Raw genomic sequence first — 27412 nt, 5'->3', positions numbered from 1 at the left:
AGAAGTAGCCGTGCACTAGAAAAGTCATTATCCCTGGAAAATAATACATGACTATTTGCTGGTTTACATTACAGTTTCACCGCTACTAATTTTATAGGGAAACATTTGGGATTTGTGGTAATCACCAGAAAATACTGGTTTTTTAAACAGTACCTATGCCGTAACTGAACACGGGTGGGTGGAAACAACGGCCTTTAAAAATTATTTCGCAAACATATGTTTACTGTTGATTGGTCCAAAATGTCCAAAAATTAAGAGTGACTGATGCTATAGAGAGAATAACAATACTGAAATGGAACTGGGCAGTTCACGTGGCTTCAATACTGGAATACTACTACTAAAACGTCCACCAAAATCGTCTACGAATTCGATGGACAGACTATCTAAAAGCCAGAACAACTGGATGCAAGAGGCACAAATTTGAAAGAGATAGAAAATGATGAGGGAGATCTATGTCCAGCAGTGGACAATGGAAGATTAAATAATGATAATAACCTATTAACACAGTTTTAAAATGAAATACAATTTTTGTCACTATTTACTACACGTATTAAAAAGATATATGGCACCGAAAAAAAGCCTTGAGAAGAACTGTCTTAACTGTTATGAATTTCTAAATGAACGATTTAAATAAGTTAAAAGTTATATACCTTCTTCACTCTCTAAATTAATGGATTAACCTTACGAATCTCCGGAGAATCTATTTGATTTTCAAAAGCCTCCCATTAATCTTCATTCCCTTTGTTTTAACGGGGGGATCTGTTTTATAAACATCAATTCAGCGTCGGAATAATCTCATTTGAAATTCACAAGGCCTTTGGTGTTCATTTAATCGTATTCGTAAATACACTTACGCTTGTTATTATCTCGTCGCTTTTCCAGTATTTAATTTCCGACTTCGTTCGGTTCTTATTCTTAGTGGCTGTTTAAATGGACAGTACAGGATTTGTTTGTATTTCACTTAACGCTACACATTATACAGGGTGCAACACTAGTGCGAGGAAGTCAAATAATTGTTCATTGGTCGTAAGAAGGTCGTAAGTGATAAAGAAACGTAAGCGATAAAAAAGCGAAAAAAACTTATTTAGTTAAAAGTTGGAGCATATATAGGCGAGCGGTTTACTCCTATAAGCAGAGCATCAACCGACTAAAATTCTTTTTGCATTTCTAATGCACCAAACCTTTTTTATTCGATTCTATATATTTTTCCAAGATGAAATGTATTTTTTTTAATTTTTACAAGTGGGCCGGCAATTGTTATTAACAAATAACTTATACAAAAAAGCAATTTCACCGAATTGCTTCGGAATCAATTTTTTTAGGTGTACCTCATCAAAATAAACACTTTTTCTTTCTTGATAATTTTTCGAAAAATGCTTCCTTTCCGAGTTATTTGCATTTTTTTGTTGAAAAAATGCCTTAATTAGTGATTTTTGGGATTTTTTTTCTAAAAAACTACTAAATGAATTGAAATTTTACAAATAGCTTTATAATCTTTAAACCGTCGAGTCCAAGTTAGAATATTTTGACAAGGATAATTTTTTTCTATCTTGCTAAAAACGTGGACCCAAATATTTCGAATATGCCTTTCGAGCAGTCTACCGCGGTGCGTGTGAAGTGTGTACAGCGGTTGCGGCGATACAGGCGTGCGGCGCGTAGAAATATTTGTTTAAATTTAAAAAATTAATTCAATACAAATATTATGTACAATTTATTAAAAAAAAAGATATTTCTAATAATTTTTATACAGACATATTATAATTAAAACAATTAAAATTAATTTTTTACAATGCTATAATAATGTAATTTTTCTTTTAATATACGTGGTGACTATATTATTGAATGTTTTATTACAGTCAAATACATTAAGCAATATATAATTAATTTTCATTTAAAAATATAATAAAATTAAAATATAATATTAATTATACATCGTTTTCATTGTCAATAATTTGAAAATTTTCATCAACAGCAACAGGATTTCCATCTAATAAGCTGATTTTATTGTCTTCAATAGAGTCGTCTTTAACATTTTTACAATTCTCTGGTGTACATGCACATACTGCGCAGCATTCTAAATTTTTAGGTGTATCTCATCAATATAAACACTTTTTCTCTCTTGATAATTTTTCGAAAAATGCTTCCTTTTCGAGTTATTTGCATTTTTTTGTTGAAAAAATGCCTTAATTAGTGATTTTTGGGATTTTTTTTCTAAAAAACTACCAAATGAATTGCAATTTTACAAATAGCTTTATAATCTTTAAACCGTCGAGTATAAGTTAGAATATTTTGACAAGGATAAATGGTTTCTATCTCGCTAAAAAGGTGGACCCAAATATTTCGAATATGCCTTTCGAGAGTATCCCGCTAAGCGTGTACAGCGGTTGAGGTGCTGTAGGCGCTCGAATCTTTTCGACTTTTTTAATCATCAATCAGCCAATCCCGTCCACTGCTGGACATAGGCCTCCCTCAGTTCTTTCCAGTGTTCTCTACACTGGGCCGCTTGTAGCCAGTTTCCCGCTACTCTTTTTATGTCGTCGGTCCATCTAGTCGGTGGTCGTCCTCGGCTTCTTTTATAATTTCTGGGCCTCCATTCCATAATTCGTCTTGTCCATCGTCCATCTTGTGTTCTGGCTAAGTGTCCTGCCCAGTTCCACTTAAGTCTCGTGGTTCTTTCATTTCGTGGTTTCTTTCATTAATAATGTAATATATATATATATATATATATATATATATATATATATATATATATATATATATATATATATATATATATATATGAAAAATATCTGATAATTGATTAAATGAAATTTTAATTTTATTTAATACTACGTAGGTAAGTAAATACTAGGTTACAATTACTAAATATTCTACATTTCACTACAAATTTCTTAGATAATTCTAAATTAGCGCCAACGATATAGACTTGTTTTAACTCGATTCGATTTTAATTATTTTGAAGGCGAAACTAGTTTAGATATGTTACAAAAGTATTTCTGCTCATGTACCGGAAAATGTTCTACGAAAAATTGTAATTGTATTTCCTATAATTTAGAATGCTGCGCAGTATGTGCATGTACACCAGAGAATTGTAAAAATGTTAAAGACGACTCTATTGAAGACAATAAAATCAGCTTATTAGATGGAAATCCTGTTGCTGTTGATGAAAATTTTCAAATTATTGACAATGAAAACGATGTATAATTAATATTATATTTTAATTTTATTATATTTTTAAATGAAAATTAATTATATATTGCTTAATGTATTTGACTGTAATAAAACATTCAATAATATAGTCACCACGTATATTAAAAGAAAAATTACATTATTATAGCATTGTAAAAAATTAATTTTAATTGTTTTAATTATAATATGTCTGTATAAAAATTATTAGAAATATCTTTTTTTTAATAAATTGTACATAATATTTGTATTGAATTAATTTTTTAAATTTAAACAAATATTTCTACGCGCCGCACGCCTGTATCGCCGCAACCGCTGTACACACTTCACACGCACCGCGGTAGACTGCTCGAAAGGCATATTCGAAATATTTGGGTCCACGTTTTTAGCAAGATAGAAAAAAATTATCCTTGTCAAAATATTCTAACTTGGACTCGACGGTTTAAAGATTATAAAGCTATTTGTAAAATTTCAATTCATTTAGTAGTTTTTTAGAAAAAAAATCCCAAAAATCACTAATTAAGGCATTTTTTCAACAAAAAAATGCAAATAACTCGGAAAGGAAGCATTTTTCGAAAAATTATCAAGAAAGAAAAAGTGTTTATTTTGATGAGATACACCTAAAAAAATTGATTCCGAAGCAATTCGGTGAAATTGCTTTTTTGTATAAGTTATTTGTTAATAACAATTGCCGGCCCACTTGTAAAAATTTTAAAAAAATACATTTCATCTTGGAAAAATATATAGAATCGAATAAAAAAGGTTTGGTGCATTAGAAATGCAAAAAGAATTTTAGTCGGTATATTCTGTTTCTAAGCGTCTTTTGAGGGGTAAACCGCTCGCCTAATATAGGACCATACTTTTTCAAATATATAGGCCACCCATATTGACAGGGTTTAACCCTTACGTAACAACGTATGTTATAATATACATGATATTTCAAATTTTTTTATTTGACAATCAATAGTATTTGAAACCCAGTTCTTGGCACTGTATAGTTAGTATACACTACCATATATGTAACCGACTGGAAATCGGCTGAATTTTTAATTTCGCGCATTTATTTCTGACGGTATGGATATAGTCTCGACAAAATGGCTGAGCAAGCGTGTTGTTCCAACCAACAAGTGGTAAGTGTTTATATCAGTTTGGTATTGTATAGTATACACCGCCCGATATGGCTTATTTGACATTAATTTTTTTTTCAGACTATAAAAAAGGAGAATTGATAAAATAATGGGCCTTTTGCCTCCAGTTGGTGCTGAAAGCGGCCCAGAAAGTAGTAGTGATGACGAACAAGAGGTATTATCTCGTAATTTTTTGAAAGAATTCACTGAAGACACAGATGATGTTGAAGAAAATATAACTTTAGAAGAATATATAGAAGAAGCTGTAGAAATATTACCTGTTTCAGTCAGTAAACGAAGACTAGCGCAGCTACTTCCTCGTAGTGTCAATATTTTCTCTAGTAGTCCAAAACAAGCAAGTTCTTCAATAAAACGGAAGGGGAAAAGATGAGTCTTCATTTAACTGAACGACTGATGATTTTGAATATGAGGTAATAACAGAAAAAGGTAATGATTTTACAAAACTCCAAAATATGAAAACACATTTGCAATATTTTAAAACCTTTTTTAGTCCAGATATTGTTGAATTAATAGTAGAACAACCTAACCTGTATTCGACACAAACATTTCACAAATCTGTAGGCACAAGTATAGATGACTTGCACGATTTCTTAACTATCGAAATTTTAATGGGGACTGTTGGTCTCAAGAGACTCAATATGAACTTATTGCGAATGTAATGTCACTAAAGATGTATCAAGCTATACGACGCAGCCTACATTTTGTCATCAATAAGGAGTTGAATAATGACATATATTTCAAAATAAGGTCTATTTTAGATCGTGTATGAAGAAACTGTCTCATAATTGAATCAAAGTCTAGATATTCAGTGGATGAAATGATGGTCCCATACAAGGGGAAAAAGGCAGGCTCGAGAAGACAATATGTGAAGAACAAACCAAAAAAATGGGGTTTCAAAATGTTTGTTCGTTGTGGCGTATCGGAGATAGTGTATGATTTCTTTCCCTATGGGGGAAACGATACCTTTAGAAACCATCGTTTTACAGATGAGGAAAAAAACATGGGATTTTGGGCAAAATGTGCTTTAGCACTATGTTCAAAAATCCAAACCTTTATCGACGGTTTATTTTAATAATTATTTTATAAGTTTCGAACTTATTACATATCTTTGAAGTGAATTTGAGACTACGGGGTTGTCCACTTGAATCTGATAAGAAAATGAAAAAGATGGGAGAGGTTCTTTTGACCAAAGAGTAGATAATGATAGTCGCATTGTCATTGTAAAGTGGTACGATAACAAGTCCGTAACAATATTTAGTTCTTATCTAGCCTCCATTCCAACGGCAACCATACAAAGATTCTCCAAAATGGAAAACAGGAAAATCCACATTCCATACCTACAGTTAATAAAACACTATAACAGTCATATGGGGGGTGTGGATTTGGCAGACATGTTGATTGCTCTATATAAAATACGCTTCAAAACACATAGATGGTATGTGGGCATTTTTTCTCAAATTATAGATATATCCATTAATAATGCTTGGCTACTATATAAACGTGATGCAAGCATTCTAAAAGAAGATCAAAAAATAGTCATTTGTTTGAAACAATTTAGAATTAAACTTGCCAAAAGTCTACTGCAGGCTGACAAAATAAAAAGAGGACGTCCCAGCAAGCAGCTACCACTACCTTCCAAATAAAATAAAAACCCGATAAAACCTAGACCTCAAGATTATATCAAATTAGATCATCTGGATCATTTTCTAGTATCCAGTGCAATGGGCAGGTGCAGAAATTACAAGAAGGAACCAACTGCCATATTTTGTAACAAGTAACATATTAGACTATGTTATGTGCATAACAGGAATTGTTTTATGGATGTTCACATTATTAAATAAATATTTTTGATTAAATTTTGATAGTTCTTATTCATATTACTTGTACTTCATAATTCGGCAATTTATGATATGCTATACAAACCTATTTTTCGGTCTATTTGGAGATGTATACTCTGGTATACAATCCAAATTTTTGACATGTGGATATATTTTTTTGTTGTTATAGAATATTTCTGTGATGCCTAAACAGCAAACATACCAATTTTCAGATTTTTAGATTCAAAATTAACCTTTTGCCGAGTTAAGGGTTAATAAACATCTTTTTTAATGGAACACCATGTATATTTTTATATTTTTTTAATCTTCTCAATGTTCTCGTTTTTACAGTATAAGGTTTTGCAATTTTATACGAGGTAGTTTAAAAGATAATTACGTTTTTTATTAATTTCCTAGCAACAAATTCCATAATATTCTAAAGGTAGTGACTGACGCAGGGTTGTGTGCTGTTCCCACTATTATTTAGTTTATATTCAGATAGACTCTTTAGGCGTGCTTTGCACAACTTTGATATCTTGGATAATAAGTTGATTTCGCTGTAATATCGATGGTATAGAAAATTTTTGATCCGAATCGTCCCTCTACAGTATATTCAACCAACTTACACCTCTAAACGATTAACGGAATTCGCAGAAAACCTTTAGTTGTAGTAATGAAAGGTTTTCTGCCCTTTCGACACGGTAAACTGCACTGGTGATCTCCATAATGTTTAACACTTTGCTTAATTTTAGGTATAAAATAAATATATGTGTCATTAACCCATTGTGCATAGTTTTGCATATATTTTGTTACATTTTTTTTAATAAGTTGTATTCTTACATAATGATATTTAAATTAAATTTCTTTCACTTACTTGTTTAATATTTTTTTTTAACAAATACTACCGTGCTAAGGACAATAATTTATATTCAAAGTAGATATACAAAGTACTAAAATATCAATTTTTTTTTTAAAATACTTCGGTGTAAACTAGAACATTTTGTCAATTTAAATAGTGGTGGTTAGATTGACCATATGTCTGTCAGAGTGTACCGTTTCTGAGACGTCTGCGATTACGGGTTAAAGTTAGGGTTTTGGTAAATATATTTAACTTTTTAATTTCAAATGTACTTGTACTAAAAATAAAATAATTGTGGGAATCATTTTAATTTGTTAATGTACGGTTTCCAGCCATTTCTAAACTTTTTATCATAATTAAATACAATCGGTATTCCTAATGATTATTAGGCTAATTTGCTTAATGTGTTTAGGACCTTTGTAAGCGGTTATATTATATTTTACCTCTCAAGTACAACGGTTAGAAAGTTTCTGTCACATTAATCTAAACTCATTATATTGGAATTCAAACGTGTAGTTTAAAGTGACTATCATACCTAGACGTAAGATGGATATTGGTGAATTAATCGCAAATATGCATAAATACTTTACCATGGAATGAGACAATGGTGGACCTTTAAAGTCATTATTATGTATAAATTAACGCGTTTGTGACACACTCGGTATAAGTAAAAGTAAGCTAAAAACTGTAATGAAGACTGTCAGAGATTCTCAAGAAGGTCTTACTGTGACTGAGTATCACAAAGACAAGGAAACAACTCGTAAACATTCTAGGAGCATTGACTTACCTGATGGAGAAAAATTTGAAATTCGCAATATTTTGTATCCAATGCCTGAACACAAAAGACACATCATTCTTTATGCAGGAGGAAAAGAAGGCTTTATAGAAAACGCAGATTTTATTTTTTCTTCAAAAACCAAAATCTGCTGATTACCATGAAAACATGAATGCAGATATATTTGTTAAATGGCTTGAGGGGAAACTGTTACCTAGTCTGAGTGAACCATTAGTTATAGTTTTAAATAATGCATCTTACCATTCGGAGATTTTGAAGAAACAACCAAAACAGTCGTGGAACGTACCGAGCATAAAAAATTGGTAGTTAAAAATACTAACAATTTTCCGGAATACGCCGTCAAATCAGAGTTACTGGAAATTTCGAAACGTAAGGAAAAACCAATAGTTTATATAGTTGACCAAATTGTCTAAAGTTATGGACATCAAGTACTACGGTTACCGCCGTATCACTGCCAGTTTAATTCCATCGAACACATCTGAGGTATACGTAAAACGTATTATGATAATCACGTTGCAACTCCAGAAATATTAGCCAAAACTCTAAATAAATGTGAAAAATTGATAGAAGAGTGGTGGATCCGGTAAAAAAAAATTAGTGAAATTAATCCAGTGATTATAGATTTATATAATGATAGCGGTAGTGAATTTAGTGACGATGATGATGATTTCTAAATTTAAATAATCAGTAAGTAAACTATTATAATGTTATTTACAAAATAATTGTACAGCAGGTTAACCATTATATTTGTACATTCATTATTAGCCAAATAAACAATAATATTTAAAATTCCATTAGAATGTTTGCTCCTCATTTTATACAAATTAACTCTAACTGATAGTACAGGCAAAAACATTCTAAAGAAAGTAAGTAATTAAAACTATTATGGAGAACTCCAGTGCAGTTTGCCGTGCCTTTTACTCGTTCGAATTCCATTAATCGTTTAGAGGTGTAAGTTGGTTGAATGTACTGTAGATGTTCCGACTCATACAACTAGATTTCCAACAAGCCCACTCACTGTCCGATATCGGATCCAACTTCTGAGGTTAGATCCCAAGTCGGACTAAATATCGGAACGTGAAGAACTCCTTAACATTTTAGAGCTGATAATGGCAGCTCAAACGACTAATATATATTGTTTTGAAAACCACAACAAATATTGGGAATCCGTCTCTGTTGTATTAAATTCTTTCCCATTGCATCTATATTGTCATTGTCTCAGCAATTGCAAACAAGGTCAGTAAAATTTCAATAATGTAGTCAATGACGATTCATTCAAGGAGCTTAAAAGTGCAATAAATAAACTGTTGCCGGAAGAGTGACCATTATTCCCTTATCTATATCGATGTTTTGTTTATGAGCGTGTATTATTATATTGAAAAAGACAATGGGCTTCAATAGCAATAAACAAACAATAAATATACATAAAACAATTATTAGACGTCGAGAAAGAAATAATCTTGTAATAAGAATTAGTTAATTAGTCTTAACGGTCAATTACTATTGCTATTATTTATTTATTTATTCCTGTTTCATCGACTTCGAGAAGGCATTCGACAGGGTCCGACATGAAAAACTAATAGAAGTACTGAGAAACAAAGATATAGACAGACGAGACTTACGAATCATTATCAATCTGTATTGGAATCAAAAGGCCAATATAAAGATAGAAGAACAAAAGTCCGAAAATATAGATATAAAGAGAGGAGTAAGACAGGGCTGTGTTCTGTCACCATTACTGTTTAACGTGTACAGTGAAGCCATATTCCAGGAAGCGATAGCGGATCTGGGTGATGGAATCTCTGTAAACGGAAGAATAGTAAATAACATAAGATTCGCTGATGACACCGTTTTAATGGCAAACACCCTGGAATCGCTACAAGAATTGGTAAATAGAATTAACGATTATTGCATTAGATACGGACTAAAAATAAATAAGAGAAAAACTAAATTTATGATTGTCTCAAAAACGCAACATGGAAATGAAAGATTAATGATAGAGCAAACCCAAATAGAAAAAGTAGAGACATATAAATATCTGGGAACCTGGGTTGATGACAAAAATGACCAAAGCAGAGAAATCAAAGTCCGAATTGAAACTGCAAGGCAAGCATTTGTGAAAATGAAGACAATGCTTACCAATAGAGACCTTCAGTTGCATCTCAGATTGAGGGCTCTAAGATGTTACATATTTTCTATCTTACTATACGGAATGGAAGCTTGGACATTGAAGAAACAACACATAAGAAAAATCGAAGCGTTCGAAATGTGGTGTTACAGAAGAATATTAAAAATTCAGTGGGTTCAAAGGATTACCAATGCTGAGGTACTACGACGTCTAAATAAGGAGTTAGAAGTTATGAACAGCATAAAAAGAAGAAAACTAGAATATTTGGGTCACATAACCAGAGGAGAAAAATATGAGCTGCTAAGAATTATTATGCAAGGAAGAATCCAAGGAAGAAGAAGCATAGGAAGAAGACGCATCTCCTGGCTGAAGAACCTTAGAGAATGGTTTAACTGTAGTTCACTACAACTTTTCAGAGCAGCAGCCAACAAAGTGACCATAGCCGTTATGATATCCAACCTCCGATAGGAGATGGAACTTTAAGAAGAAGAAGTCAATTACTAGTTCACTCCGGCTGGCGGTCAGATTTTAATACCCTACAGAAAAAATAAATTTGCTCCAGCTGTATATTTCTTAGAAGAGATAGTTTAAAAATACGTTTAGGAGATACACAATGAATAATCATGAATATTTACGGTCAGCGTAAATAGGGAATGTTGTCTTCATAAAGCAGGTACTTTGATACATTTTATTAATAAAATGTTTAATAAATATTTTTCAAACTTTGTAGTTAACTAAATACAAAACTATTTCTTACTTAAAAATTTATAACGATATTATCACTAAAGCATTATCATGTTAAAGCTCATATTCCCTTGTTCAATATTTGATTGAGGTTTTCCGTGTCAGAAATTGCGATATTGTGTGGAGAAAAGATTGGTAATTAGTCATCATCATCATAAGTTGCTCGACAATCCGTTGTAGATCATGTCCTGCTCACAAAGAAGTCGCCACTCCTGTCGATTCCTGGCAACTTTCCTTCATCTTCTGACCTTTAGAATCTGTACCCTCTGGTTTGGAAAATGTTAATCTCTTCGTGTATTCAGGATCTAACATCCTAACAATGTGTCCAGCACATCTAAGTCCCTTTAACGAATTTCACAATATCTGGATCGGTGTATAACGGATATAGTTCAAAGTTGTATCTTCGACGCCATAGCCCATTTTCATTTACGGCCCCAAAAATCTTTCTAAAAATTTTTCTCTTAAAAATACTAAGAAGTCTTTCATTATTTTGAGATAAGGTCAACGTTTCAGCCCCATATATCAAAACCGGTCTTATTAAGGTCTTGTATATATTAAGTTTACTGCACGTTTTATATTTTTATTTTTCAAATGTTTCTGGAGACCATGAACAGTTCTGTTTGCTATTTCGGTGGTTTTTAGAAACCAACATATATTTGGTTTTTTCCTTGTTTACCACACCTATTATACTTCTATGTCTACTATACTATAACTACATCGTCAGCAAATGCGAGAATTTGCGTCGATCTATTAAAAATAGTTCCATTCATTCTAATATTTAATTGTCTGATTGCCTATTCCAAGGCAATATCAATGCCTTTATAGTTCTTATACTCCGGTTGATCACCCTTTTTATTCAACGGACATATTATTCCCTTTAGCCACTCTTCTGGTACCAATTCATTCTGCCATATAAGTACTAATAGTTTATGGATTGCTTCAAAAAGTTGATCACCACCTTTTTTATACATTTCCGAACAGATTTCATCGATTCCTAGGGCTTTATTGTCTTTGAGATTTAGGATCGCATTTGACACTTCTTCTCTTGTTGGGTCTTCACTGTGTAGTTAACATTGTAGATTTTGTTGATTTTCTATGTTTTGTAACCTCCTTCAATATCGTTTATAATTAGATGTTCGCTGAAATGCTGTGCCCATCTGTTAAGAACTGAGTTATTATCATTTACAATTTTACCGTTAGTGTCTTTACAAATTTTTAATCGTCGTTTAAATTCTCGACAGCTATTATTTAAGGATTTGTAGTATTTCGTTATTTCATTCTTATGGAATAAACTTTATATATCATTGAGAGTGTCCTCTTCGTATTCCCTCTTCTTACGTCGATGGATGCGTTTTTCCTCTCTTCTAAGATGTCTATACTCTTCTTTTTTTCTCCGTGTACAACCTGCGTCGATGGTTTTTTTTGATATGCTGCGTTCTTTCCATTTGTGGCCATTTCGCACTCATGATCAAACCAATGATTTCTTTTTTCTGGCTTGGTTTTGCCGAATATTTCAACCGATTCCTCTAACACAATATCTCGTATATTTGCCCATAGTTGGTTAATATCTTCTTCTTCTTCTAAGTTTTTTATTCTTATTTGATATTGTAATTGCTGTCTGTATACATTTGCAATATCGGGATTTTTTAGTTTATTAATGTGGATTTTTTCTCTTCTTTTCCCGATCTCGTTTTTTAAATTGGATATTCTCTCTTTAAATCGTACTTTAACCAAATAGTGATCAGTATCTATGTTTACTCCTCTAAAAGACCTAACATCTAATAAGTTAGAGCAGTGCCTTGCATCGATGATTATATGATCTATTTGGTTAATCGTTTCATTATCAGGAGATTTCCAAGTTCTCTTATGTATATCTTTATGGGGAAATCATGTCCCAGCTATTACCATGTTCCTAGACATCGCAAAGTTTATGATTCTGAGACCGTTATCATTAGAGTCTACGTGTAGGCCCTCTTCTCCAATGGTGGACGAAAATATATTCTCTCTTCCGACTTTGGTCTTAAAGTCTCCTGCTATTGCTATTGATGTCTTTTTTTGGGCACTCATCGTACTCTCGGTCTAGTGCCTCATAGAACATGTCTTTTTCATCATCCTCTTTATCTTCCGTTGGAACAATGATGTTAATAATGCTAATAAAAGCGAACTTCCCTCTTTAAGTCTTATTCGACATATCCTACGATCAATAGCTTTGAAATCGATTACACTATGTTTGACGTTGCTGCTTACAATAAATCCAATACCAAATTCGTGTCTGGTAGGATGTCCACTGTAGTAAACATTGCAGTTATTTTTTTCCAGGATGTATGAGCTAGTCCACCTCATTTTCTGTAAAGTAATGATATCTGCTTTGGCTTCATTCATTTCTTGTATGAGCAGAGCCGTGGCTCCAGGCTGATAAAGGCTTCTTACGTTTCACGTGCAAATTTTTAAATCATTATCCTTATTTCGTTTGCGAGTTCGTCGTAGGTTAGACAGTCGGGTTTCTTACTTTGTAGCTCTCATAACAAAAGGTTTTTTACAGGATTGGATAGTTAACCCAACGCCAAACCCCCTTTTCGGAGGATCATTTCACCTGCTCTCGTCAGTTCCCGACCCAATTTTCCACCCGGGTTGGATACCGGATCTCCAGTTGGGTTGCTCGGTTTACAGGGGACACCTGCCTGAAGGTAAGAGTCGGATTTGAGGCTATTAGAAAAGTCTTATTGGAGTAAACTGAAATCAACTCCATGTTTTTGCATTCTCCCCCTTTATACCCCATCGGTAATTAGTATTCTAGGGGTGGTGCGTATCTCAACATTATTACTTTAGTTGCGGTTTGAATGTCTTCAGTACATTATGGAGAAATTTGAAATAAATGAAATGTTAAGCGAAAAAGGCAAGTCTATTGTGATAACCACAACCATGAAAGAAGAAATTAGATGTGAAATCTCATTGAGATATCGGTTTACCAGTTTATCGTGCGACAAATATAAGAAAAATTTATCTTATATAATAGACCAGCATTTGTGTCTTTGGTAGACTTACGGAAAGCCTTTGATAAAATTCAATTGGAGAATTTTATCTATAAAAAACGCTGATGTGACTGTATAGAAAATAATGAATATTGAACAGGCACTGCTAATAAGAAGAATGAAAGAGATGATACATAAAAATATACTGGGCAACAGCTGAAGGATCTTACAATGATCTTACAGTGAAACTAGTAATACATTCATAAAGTCAACACAGATTCTTTGCATCTTCTCCTTATAGTGGTCATTCACATATGGTTCTCAAATATTATATTCTTTACATTCCTCTACATCTCATTCTCTTTATTTTACTCACTAAAATATTCTTTGTCTTACTCTGTCAAACGCTTTCTTTAGGTCAATCAGACACAGAAATGTTGGTCTATTATACTCTAGTGATTTCTCAGTAATTTGCTTTATAACGAATATTGCAGCTGTACACGATCTTCCACTACGAAAACTCTGTTGTTCATCTGCTAAATTTATCCTCTGATTTATTAGTACTTGTAAAATTTTGGTTGCAAGTTTTAGCGTGGTATTTAACGTTTATACCTATGTAGTTTTTTGGCTGTTTTTTATCTCCTTTTTTGAATGGTAGAATTAGTTCGCTCGTTCTCCATTCTTCCGTATTTTATCGTGTTTTATAAATTTATTAATTAATGTTGTTAATGGTTCTGTCATTACTGCTCCACAATATTTCAGTAATTCGTTTGGTATCCCGTCTTTGCCTGCTGCTTTTCTGTTCTTCAGGTTTTCAAGTATGTTCCGAACTTCCTGTACATTTATATTAAGTTTTTCATTTGTGGAAATTTCTGGTGTTTACGATTTTAACGTTATTTGTTCTTCCTCGAGCCTTTTTAGGTAGTCAATTCACGTATCCTTTTCTATGTGTTTTGGTTCTACTAGTACCTTTACCTCCGTTCTTTGACCTCTTATGAAGTGCCATATTTTCTTTTGCAGATCGTAAAAATCATGTTCCATTTCTTTCGAAAAGCGTTCCCAGTGATCATTTTTTATTTTTCTTCAAAACTTATCTGAAACACTTACCAAAACAAAAAAATGGAAGTCAGAATAGATGGACAACTTACAGAACCTATAGAAATAGGCAGCGGAATAAGACAAAGGGATTTGATGGGCCCCATGCTCTTCAATTTGATCATGGATGAAATTAATCAAAAGCGTTAACAAAGGAAGAGGATACAGAATGGGAAACAAAGAAATAAAAATACTTTGTTACGCAGACGACGCAATATTGATAGCCAAAGATGAAGATAGTCTGCAAAGACTGGTCCACAGATTAAATATAAGAACAAAATAATTTAATATGACAATCTCATCTGAGAAAACTAAAACATTAGCAAAGAACCAACCAGATGTAAAATAGAAATTAATTTCATCAGTATTGAACAAGTAATGGAAATAAAATACCTGGGACTTAAACTGTCTAGCTATGGAGACCTGGACAAAGACGTGAGAGATCATGTACAAAAAGCAAATAAACTGGCAGGATGCCTTAATAACATTATATGACGAAACGGACACATTAACACTGAGATGAAATCACGAATTTACAAAGCCAGTGTAAGACCAATAGTGACATATGCCTCAGAGACAAGTCCCGACCTTTCCTAGAGGTATTAATCCGCCAATGAACAAACACAATTACTTACAAAGAGGAAGAGGAAGAGGAAAAAGAAGAAAATATTCTTTCTCTTTTTAATATTAGCTCAGGTGGTTTCAGCTTGAGAGTGAATACTTGTATATTGATCCTCATGCTTGATGTGTAAAAGGTAAAGTGTGTAACAATGTGTAATGGTATCGAGAAATATATTATAAACAATGTACCTGACGTATGGGAATTTTTACTGTGTAGCAATAAAAATAATTTCAAAGTAATTACATTTATTAATGGCGGTGGAGAAACAAAATTCCGATGTTTAAATAAACAAGACCTTTGACCTTTCAATTTGTGCCGAAAAAACCGAAAAATTTTCCATGTAACGGTCCCCCGCTCCACAGCTTGTCTGTTCGAAACCGTTAGAGCAAGCACATCCCGAGCTTTTCTCCTCCCGTTCTTCCATTCATGAGTCGGCCTTGGAAACGTTCATTGTGAACCAACCGGGGGGTGATGGAGTGAGTAGAGCAGGTCAAGGTTGGCGCGAGTGCGAGGGAGGCGCTTGTTAGGGTAGATGAAGGTCGGTCGTTCATCATGATGGAGGGTACATTGCCAAACACAGTTGCCGAATCTCCGCGTCAACGGTTTTTACGACATTTAATGAAATTCACATAATGTTTTTGTTATCATTTATCTTTTAAAAGCATACCTCTGTATCGGTCACTCTGTCCATTCCAATCAATTGTGGTTTAATCCACAATTAAAATAATATTTAACGTGAAAAGTCTTTTATAAAGACCGTTGTGTGATAAAAACATTGTTATCATGAATTTTCAAATCGAGTGCAATTTTCCATCTTTACTATATAATGTTATTTCTTAATTGTTGGATAAAACTTTTACCATCTTTCTTTGTACATCGTGTCACTATTATCTCTATATTATGTTTTATTGAGTTTTAACTTTTTGGTTCTGCGGACACTTCAGGCTGTCTTTCTTTCATTTCGTATTTAGTTAAGTCATTTTCTTTTTTATTTGCGCCGTTTTTAACTCTCCTCGTCGTGATAATTTCTTTTTTAATTATCAAACAAGCCGATTATATTTCTTTGTCGGGAGACTGAGGTCTTTGTTCTATCAAGCAGATATTTTTCAAGAAAAGCATTATATAGCTTACGAACATTCAAATCTTCAGACAGGCATCTTCGGTTTGTAACTTTTTCTCGACTGTAATAGCTTTCTCTGCTAGGAATTAACGCAATATTGTTTCTATAGGGTTTTATTTAATGATGAAAGAGAAGAACTGTCATTAGAAATCACCGAGGACACCGGACCACCAATATTAAATGAAGAAGTCATCTATGCCATCAAAAACACAAAATAGGGTAAAGCTACTGGACCAGATGATGTGCCAATCGAATTATTACAACTCAACGATGAAGATGTTATTGATGTAATTGTTGAACTCTTTAATCTAATATATCAGACTGCCACAATCCCCAGACAATGGCTGCAATCGACCTTTGTAGCAATTCCCAAAAAGCCAAGTGCAACAACTTGCTCAGATCACAGAATAATAACTTTTTAATGAGTCACACACTTAAACATTTTTGAAAATAATTCACAGCAGAATTGTTAAAACTCTTGAATATGAAATTAGTGACACAAAATTTGGCTTTAGAAATGGTATGAGTACAAGAGATGCTTTGTTCGGCTTGAATTTGCTGGCTCAGAGATGCATGGACATGAATCAGGACCTGTACTTATGTTTTGTAGACTTTGAAAAGGCATTTGATAAGGTTCAACATAAAAAGCTTGTAGATATATTAAAAAGCAAAAATATTGACAGTCGTGATATGAAAATTATATCTAACTTATATTGGAATCAAACTGCCAAGGTAAGAGTTGACAACCAGTACACCCAAAATATCAAAATACAGAGAGGAGTCCGCCAGGGTTGTGTGCTGTCCCCACTACTTTTCAATGTCTACAGTGAATCGGTATTTCAAAAAGCGCTCTCAGACTCAATAGAAGGTATATCTAACAACGGAGAAGTTTTGAATAACTTACGTTTTGCAGACGATACAGTAATAATGACGGATAAAAACAATGATTTACAGAACGTAATGCAACGCCTTAATGAACGCTGTCATGAGTACGGACTGAAGATAAATTTAAAGAAAACTAAATGCATGATCATGACTAAATCTGCACATGCCAATATCCAATTGACTATTGAAGATACTGCAATTGAGAGAGATTCAAAAGTCATAAATGTCATCCAATTAATAACAATGCTTTATTATCTGTTGAAATTTTTATGACAGAGGAGAAGGTACAAATATGGGCTACCATTTTGTTTATTGCTGATATCTTGACTATTTTTTGATCGAAAAAGTTCAAATGACATAATTGGCATGTAGAACTGTTTTGTTCTTTTGTGCTAGTTCGTTTTTCTGCCTATACATTTGGCAGTCATAAAAATCTGACAGATAGGTCAGAATTAAGCAAGAAGAAGAACAACAGATCTTAGAAAATTAAAACAGGAGTCCCTCAGGGAAGCGTATTAGGTCCAGTCCTCTACGTGTTATACACATACAAAATATCTGATAGAAAATGATACTATAGTCACCTTTGCAGATGATTCTGAGATCCTAGCAGTAGGTGATAACAGCGAAGAAGCTACAAAAAAATTACAGCTGTCAACAAATAGAAATTCAATTAGAATAAGTGATGCCTAAATACCATAAATATGCATCTTCCGCCAAAATTTTTGAGCACCACACTTGATGCAAGACTTCGCTGGAAAGTCGTCTATATTTCAAAGAAAAGGGGAGATCTAGGTATCCGTTACAAGATCATGTATTGGCTAATGAGAAGAAATTTATCACTATAACAAACATCTGTTATACACACAAATACTGAGACCAGTATGGACGTATAGATATTCCAGAAAAAAGTATTAAGGATTACTAACATTCTACATCTTTTCCCTTCGGTTGTTCATGCATGTTGTTTATGTATGTTGTTTTCTTTATGTTTTGTATTCTTTGATTTCCTCATTACCGAGGAATAGCTGTAACCGGATCTATGAGTCGAATATATGGAAAGGTGTTAAAGAACCGAATTGGGAGAGAATACTTAGATTATGAAGCAGAAGAACAAGCAGGATTTCGTACGGGTCGATCCACTATTGACCACGTTTTCTCCTTAACCCAGATAATAGAAAAAAAGATGGCAAGGAATCAAGAGATTCATATGTTGTTCGTCGACCTACGGAAAGCCTACGACAGCGTTCCACTGAAGAAGCTGTGGCAATCAATGGAAAGCACGAATATTAATATAGAATTAATAAAAGCCGTCAAAGTGCTATACAACCAACCAATAACAAAGATAAAAGCAGGGACACAAATAACAACAGGATTTATAACATCAAAAGGATTAAAGCAGGGATGTTGCTTGTCTCCCACTTTATTTAAAATATACCTCGAAAGTGTTTTAAAAAGATGGAAACAAAAATGCAGGACAATGGGGATACCGCTCACCCATACTATGGTATATACGCTTAACTTTGCAGACGATCAAGTAATAATGGCTCAAGATTATGACGATTTAAACTATATGGCACGAAAATTAATTGAAGAGTATGATATATGGGGTCTAGAAGTAAATAAAAAGAAAACCGAATACCTGTGCATTGGAGCAGAACAAAAAGATCTCATATTAGACGATAACACTACGATAAAGCACTGCTGTGACTACAAATACCTAGGTATCACTATTTCACAAGATGGAACATTAGACAAAGCCATAAGAGAGAGAAATACGTCAGGGAGAAAAGCCATCACAATGTTAAACACCATTTTATGGGACCAATCCATCAGCAAAGAAAATAAAAAGAGGATATATGAGACTATAGTAAAAAGTATCACTTTATATTGCTGTGAGGTATGGCCACTGAAAGAAAGAACACTGTCAACGCTGAAAGCGACGGAAATTGATTTTTGGAGAAGAGCCGCAGGAAGATCTAGAAGAGAAAGGATTACCAACGAACGCATTAGAGAAATAATTGGAATCAAACGAACAATCACAGATCACCTAACAACAAAACAACTTATCTGGTTCGGACACATACAAAGAATGGACGAACAACGAATGCCAAAAGAAATACTAAAGTGGCAACCAGAAGGAAAGAGAAAACGAGGTAGACCGAGAAAAAGTTGGAGCGAAGGAATAAATAAAGAACTGAGAGAGAGGGCCATAGAAGAAGATCTATGGAACAACCGGTCTAAGTGGCGATTGGAAGTCAGAAAACGGCGGAGAACGTTATAAACCGACAAGTAGTAGTAGTAGTAGTGATTTCCTCATTGTTGTAATGCATTTTAGTCTCTTTTTGGTAGCTTGGGTTCTAGAGATACCATTTCGTGTCATTACTCAGTTTTTATATACAATTAACGAAGTAGTTGTGGTTAAAGATCTTTTGAACTTTCTTCTTATAGCAAAAACATTTTAGTTAATGTTTCTTTTCTAAACAACATTAACTGCTTTGTCTCTTTTCATCCACACAGTATTCAAATGTTTCCAACCACTAGATTGTGGTAGTAGTACGTCACCGCTGCGTTCTGCGGTATACTGAGTGTCTTTTATATAAGCTTCGTAATTTTTTATTAACCATTATGTAATATCGAACGTTCCATGTCTATTTAAGGATATCTTTGTTTATAAATACGTCTTTTTCAATTTGTTCTCGGTAGCATTTAAGTTAACTCCTATAATCACATAATATGGTTTATTGCATTGTCTCTCAATTATGCTCTGTCCTATATATCTATCTAGTTACTCATTGATAGAATTGCTATTGTAACAAAAATCAACAGGTGCATAAATCATTTAGAGCCAATTTGTCGTTTAGCCCATTACAATGAAAATTTGGCAAACTCGCTTTAGCGAAGAGAAAGGTTAGCGACTGAGCTGGGACGTGCGCGGGAAGTGTATAGAGAATGGAGATCGATGAATTACGTAGGAGTCGGTTACTCAAAAATGTATAATCAATTTTCAGAACAAAATTGTACGTAGTTGATGAGGGATAAAAATATATATTATCAGAATAGTCTGGTTGTTAGCTTCGTTCAAAATAAAAATAGTTCGATAATAATTTAGCTACAATTTAGCTGTCGGTTTGAACAACAATTATTGTTTTAGGAATAAAATGTGTTTTGAAACACTTTGTAAAGAAACACTCTACACTGAGATGGATAATGGAAATAGATTTTGTAGCAGTGAAGCACTTCAATCTCAAAATACTGTTTATACCAGATTTTTCTAGCTATTTGTTTACATTATAATGTTTTCGTATAACGACCTTGGTGTTATCGTAAACAGCAGTATAAATTGGTCCGACCATATTACTTCTATTTGTGAACGTGCGAACTCCAGACCATATCTTATTCGGAGGTGTTTTTCGAGAGTTCCAATGCAATAATTCCGTAAATCTTACACTTTTTACGTAAGACCGATTCTTAAATAGCAACGTGGTATCCTAATTTGGTGCGAGACAAAACTTTGTTGGAAAACGTTCAAAGAAAAGCCACTTAAATTCCTTTGGGACTGAGAAGACCTTCTTATGCAGAAAGACTTAGTATGGCTAACCTAACTTCTTCATAGAATATAATAGAATAGAAATATGCTTTATTGTCACTGAAAATAGTACAATTTTATGGACAAAGCTTACAAAAAGTAAACAAAAATAACAATAACAATTAAAATTTACTAAAATTACATAAATCGTCAATATCACAAAATAAAATCTAAAAACAGTTTCGAGAAAATATAAAGAGGGAAGAGTTAAAATCCCGTGATTTTTTTTAAGTAGCTTCTGCAATGTGTTATTCTACTAAAGCCAAAAAGATACCGTATTGGTCTTTTTTGTAATTTAAAAATAAGATCAGATGGGTCGGCTGTACTAGAACCTCAAAAAGAAAGATCATATCGAAGATAAGAATCGAACAAAGAAAAATATGTTATTTTGGAAGATACTAAATTGATTGATCGAAATAGATCTTATTGCATAGCAGTCTAAGGCTAGTTTCTTACTTAACAAATCGATATTTAAGGTTTCTGTCTATAAAAATACAAAGAAATTTTACAGAATCAACGATAGTGATCTGGCTGTTATTAAGAAGCAAGGGTTGATGAGCTACTGTCTTATCCACGTTAAAAGAGAGTAAATTAGGGTCAGGTTTTTATTTTAAGTAGATCAGAAGTTATAATTGCATAAAGAGTTGCAATATTAGAGTTCCTCCAGGTAATACTGGTATCATCAGCAAAAAGAAAAAATTTTCCATCGATTTTTAAGTTATTGATGTCATTTATAAAGATAAGGAAAAGTAGAGGACCCAGTACTGAACCTTGTTGTACTCCACATACAATGCTTTTGTAATTAGAGTCAGTATCATTTGCTCTAACTAGTTGTTTCCTATTCCTTAAGTAAGATTGCAACCAATTAAAAAAAATACCTCGAATTCCGTAAAAATTTAGTTTTTTTATCAAAATGATTTACACAATTAAAAGCTTTGGCATAGTCACAAAAAACAGTGGCACTGTAAAGATTATTGTTTAGTGCTTGATAGACCTGATGTAGTACAGAAAACTTATTATGCAAGGCAAAATCCGAGGAAAGCGAAATGTGGGAAGACGAAGAATATCCTGGCTTAAAAACTTAAGGGAATGGTTTGAATGCAGTAGTGCAGAACTTTTTAGAGCGGCAGTCAACAGATTCCGCATAGCCATGATGATTTCCAACCTTCGATAGAAGATGGAACTTAAAGAAGAAGAAGTACAGAAAACATAGTATCACTGGTACATTTATTAGATAAAAAGCCGAAATGACTTTGTGATAAAATGTTGTTTTCAACGAAAAAGGACATACGTCGGGCTTTTATAAGTCTCTTAATAATTTTGGATAGGGCCAGCAGTAAGGCAATAGGTCTATAGTTGCAGACATTAGTTTTTTCACCACTCTTATGAAGAGGAATAATAATGGCTATCTCTAGTCACCTGGAAATATACCTTTTTCAATGGAATCGTTAATTAGTGAGACCAGGACTTCCAACACATTTGTTGGGACATTTAAAAAAAATTTTATGGATAGATCATCAGTACTACAGGGAGATTTGCTTTTAATACTACTGATTGTTTGGATCAGTTCAGATTTATCAACTGGTCTTATAAAGAATGAATTCGAGACCTTTTTTGAATTGGGGAGATAGGAAATAGGATCTTGTTGTGGCAAAATAGCTGATGGTATATTTTTACTCACATTAACGAAGTATTCATTTAGATTTTCAGGGTTTGAAAGAGAAAATGTTTGAAATGTGTTAGTTTTATTTGACTTGCGTCCGCAGACGCGTATGCCGATGTGTAGTGGAGGCATAGAGTGTATCCTATTTTTTAATAATAACAATGATACTTTGGAGAAAATTTTACACAGAAGGCAAATTAATTATAGTTCTTCAACTTGTTTTACTTACTAAAGTATTATATTCGTTTTCTTTCTTGTATTAGAACACTATTTGCCTTTTTCAAATTTGAGTTTATCTTTCCTTTCTTTATCCTTAAATTATTTTACAAACAATTTCTTGTAAATATTATGTAATAAATTTACTGATTATTTGGACAAGCACAAATATTCAAATACATTTATAGACTTGAAACCAAAATATGAAAGGTCTGGGTCACGGTTTCCCTCTTATGTCTAATCCAAAGATCAAATAATCGTAATGAGAAAAATATTTATCCGTTCAAAAGCAGTAAATTTGCTCATTTTATTAGACACAATGATGCTATAACTCCATCAGTCGATTAGCGTATTTATTTAGATTAAAAATTAATTTAAAAGATACCATTATTCACAGTCGTTTAATTTTATCTTCTTCGTTACCAAAATAGAGCCTCCGATGTGGTGTGAAAAAAACCCAAAGTGCGTCACAGTTTTTTTATCAGCAACCTTGATTTTTCACGATATCCCTGAAAAATTATTATGTTTTATCTGGTCGTAAATATTCTATTTAAAACAAACATTACATCATATTTATTTAACCTTAGTAATAGTTGGAATGTTATTTAATGATGATACCATTGGAGCGTTACATTTACTACTTGTGTATTTTCTTAGGAAATAATGGTTTTTTACGGAAAATTTTCCTTTATTTGATTGTAAAACTCCATAGTGAATCTCTTTTATTTGGAATACCTATTCCAAAAAGGAATAACCGAAAAAAGCAGAAACACATATCACAGAAAGTGATGGACTCGAAGAAAGCTGGGCAAAAATTAAGTCTATAATATCTAGTCTCGGCCAAGGAAGTTCTTGGTAAAAGAAGAAGTAGAAAAGCTCTAAACAGAGGAAGAACAGACGACACTAGAACCGGAAACACCAGAAATTACCATAAATAAAGAACTTAATATAAATGTACAGGTACAGGAAGTTCGGAAAATACTTGAAAACCTGAAGAACCAAACGAATTACTGAAATATTGTGGAGCAGCAATGACGAAACAATTAACAACATTAATTAATAAAATAATAAAACACAATAAAATACCAGAAGAATGGAGAACGAGCAAACTAATTCTACTATTCAAAAAAGGAGATAAAAAATAGCTAGAAAACTACAGAGGTATAAACTTGTTTTAAAAAATGTTGTATAAAATTTTACAAGTGCTAATAAATCAGAGGATAAGTTTAGCAGATGAACAACAAGGTTTTGGTAGTGGAAGATCGTGTACAGATGCAATATTCGTTATAAAATAAGATACTGAGAAATCACTATAGTATAATAGGTCAGCATTTCTGTGTCTGATTCACCTAAAGAAAGCGTTTGACAGAGTAAGATTCAAAGATGTAATCCATCTTCGGTGTAATAAAGAAGTTCCCTAAATAGTATAAAACCTATCGAAAACATCTATCAAAACAACAAAATTGAAATCAGAATAGATGGACAACTTACAGAACCTATAGAAATAGGCAGAGGAATAACACAAGGGGATTCATTGAGCCCTATGCTCTTCAATTTCAGATTATGGATGAAATCATCAAAAGCGTTAACGAAGGAAGAGAATACATAATGGGAAACAAAGAAATAAAATACTCTGTTACGCAGACGACGCAATATTAATAGCCTAAGATGAAGAGAGTCTAGAAAGACTGATCCACAGATTTAACATAAGAGCAAAAGAATTTAATATGACAATCTCATCTCAGAAAACTAAAACACAACATTGAACAAGTAACGGAAATAAAATACCTGGGTATTACACTGTCTAGCTATGGCGATCTGGACAAAGAGAGATTAAGTACAAAAAGCAACTAGACTCACAGGATGCCTTAATAACACTATATGGCGAAACTGACATGTTAACACTGAGATGAAGAAGAATTTATAAAGCCAGTGTAAGACCTATAATAACATATGCCTTAGAAACAAGACCTGACACGGCCACAACGCAAAGGCTACTGGAAACGGCAGAGATGAGAGTACTGAGAAGAATTAAAGGAAATACCCTGAGAGATCGAAAGAGAAGTGAAGACATTAGAAGAAAATAATGACTGGACACAAAAGAGAAAAAAAAAGAATGGAATAACCACATAAGCAGAATGGAGGAGACCTGTGTCGTCAAAATAGTAAGAGTCACCAATCGGCAGAAGAAGTATCGGCGACCGCGCAAAAGATGGAGTGACAACCTTCCATAGAGGTATTAATCCGCCAATGGACAAGCAGAATTGCTTATAGAGGAAGAAGAAGAAGAAAAAGAAGAAGAAGAACAATAATCTCTTTTATTTGGTTCTGCCATTGTTTTCTTATTTTTTCTTTTCTTCATATATCTACAAGTCTAAAATTCGTTCTATGTGGCTTAATTCGTTTTTCTAATATCACCAGGCATCCGTTTTTATTCCCTAGGGTTCATTTTCTTCTATATCTTTCTTAAATAATTCATTCTATTTGTCTGTAACACGCTACTTAAAGTTTTTCCTTTAGGACTCTATTAAATCTTGTTTATAATACTACAGTCCTGGACAAGACTTGGTCCAATGTTCTGTTCAGGACCTGTTCTTCTTCTTCTTGTAGTGCCTATCCTTTCGGATATTGGCGACCATTATAGCAATCTGTATTTTGCAAACTGTTTCTCTGAAAAGATTTGTGGTTGTGTGTTGAACCACGTACATAGTTTGTTTAGCCCTGGTCCTCGTTTTCCTTCTACTTTTCCTTGTAGAATTAACTGCAGCAACTCATATCTTTCGCTGTTCCTCATGATGTGACCGAGGTATTCGATTTTGGTTTTGGATTTTCGATTTTGCACCAGTTCTACCTAGTCTTATTCACAGTACCTGTAAATCTACTTTCGCACCGTACTGGAATCGTCATTCACATTGTTTTTGTCCCACAGGTTTCCCAGTTTTGAGCAAGTTCTCAGTAGATTCTGATTTGTCATCTTTTTAAGAAAGTTTCCAAGTTTCTGAGCCATGTAATAAATCTGGTCTAATGAGTTTTATATTTTTAATTTCTGTACTTGTCGAGATCTTACAGTAAAACTTCTGTTAATGGACACCTCTCCACAACGGAAACCTCTTCTAAAAGGACAGTTTTTAGGTCACCGAACATTTCATATGTGGGTAAATAGGAAGACACCTCCGAACAATGGCCCTCTTCACAACGACTACGTGCAAAATTTGCCTTCAGTTTTTCTAAGAAATTATTGTAATTTTACCGGCCAACAACGGACAGTCAGATAAAGGCGATTCTTCTTCTTCTTCTTCTAATGGCGCTACAACCCTTAACAACTGCTTAACAATGTTCTTCCATTCTGCCCTGCCTTGCCACTGCCTGATATTCATGATTTTAAGATCCCTCTCTACGTCGTCTATCCATCTTTTACGGGGCCTTCCTCTTGTTCTGTTTCCTTGAGGCTTCCATCTCTGGACTACTTTTACTGCTCGATTATCTGGCATTCCTTCTAGGTGACCAAGCCAGTTTAGTCTCTTTGACTTTACAAATCTATAAAGATAAAATATAAAGAATGTACAAGATACTAGAAGAACTTAGCGGGTCAACACAATTCGGTTTTAAGGGAGCACTAGGAACAAGAGAGGCAATTTTATGTTTGAACACCTTAATACAAAACTGTTTAGATCAACGAAAAGATGTCTACCTCACCTTCATCGACTACGAGAAGGCATTTGACAATGTTAAACATGATATCATGATGGAACTACTACATAGGGTCAACATTGACCAGAAGGAGATCAGAATTATTCAGAATCTATACTGGAACCAAATGGCAAAGGTGAGGATTGATCAAGACCAATATACGGATGAATTTGAAATCCGGAAAGGTGTCCGCCAAGGCTGCATACTCTCTCCGATGCTTTTTAATTTATATGTTGAAAATATATTTGCGGAAGCATTAGAAGACACGGAATTAAGGTGAACGGCATACCAATTAGCAACCTACGCTATGCGGACGACACAGTGATTATAACTGATAATTTGGAAGATCAGCAGTTATTACTTGATAGGGTGAATAGCATAGGTAAAAAATATGGCCTCAAAATCAACATTTTGAAAACGAAATATATGGTCATTAGCAGAAACCCTCCAGAAAACCCGACAATATGCATAGGTGTCGATCGCATAAAACGCGTGAAAACTTTTAAATACCTTGGCACCACAATCAATGACCAATCGGATCCACAACAAGAGATAAAAACCCGAATACAAATGGTAAGACAAGCTTTTGTGAAATTCAGACCGCTCCTATGTAATCAAAACCTAAATTTCGAAATGCTACAGAATGGTCAAGTGCTACATATGGTCCATCTTGCTTAATGGCATGGAAACATGGACTTTGAAAAAAACATCTATCAACAAACTTGAAACATTTGAAATGTGGTCATTGAGAAGAATGATGCGCATACCTTGGGTGGATAGAGTTCGAAACGATGGCGTCCTTAAGAGAGCCGACGTGGAAAGAGAACTCTTTGAATTAATTAAAAAACGCAAGATTGGTTACCTTGGGCATTGAGAGGAGCAAAA

At 33.5% G+C, this 27412-nt stretch overlaps 1 protein-coding gene across 1 annotated transcript in view; it reads left to right on the top strand.

Annotated features, from left to right (window-relative positions):
• Positions 1-27412, top strand: part of LOC140435454 (uncharacterized) — a 114920-nt gene that overhangs the window by 1085 nt on the left and 86423 nt on the right. The gene's annotated exons all lie outside the window — the stretch shown is intronic.

The sequence above is a fragment of the Diabrotica undecimpunctata genome, chromosome 3, assembly GCF_040954645.1.
Source record: "Diabrotica undecimpunctata isolate CICGRU chromosome 3, icDiaUnde3, whole genome shotgun sequence".
Lineage (NCBI taxonomy): Eukaryota > Metazoa > Arthropoda > Insecta > Coleoptera > Chrysomelidae > Diabrotica > Diabrotica undecimpunctata.
This window is presented reverse-complemented; position numbering and strand designations above follow the sequence as displayed.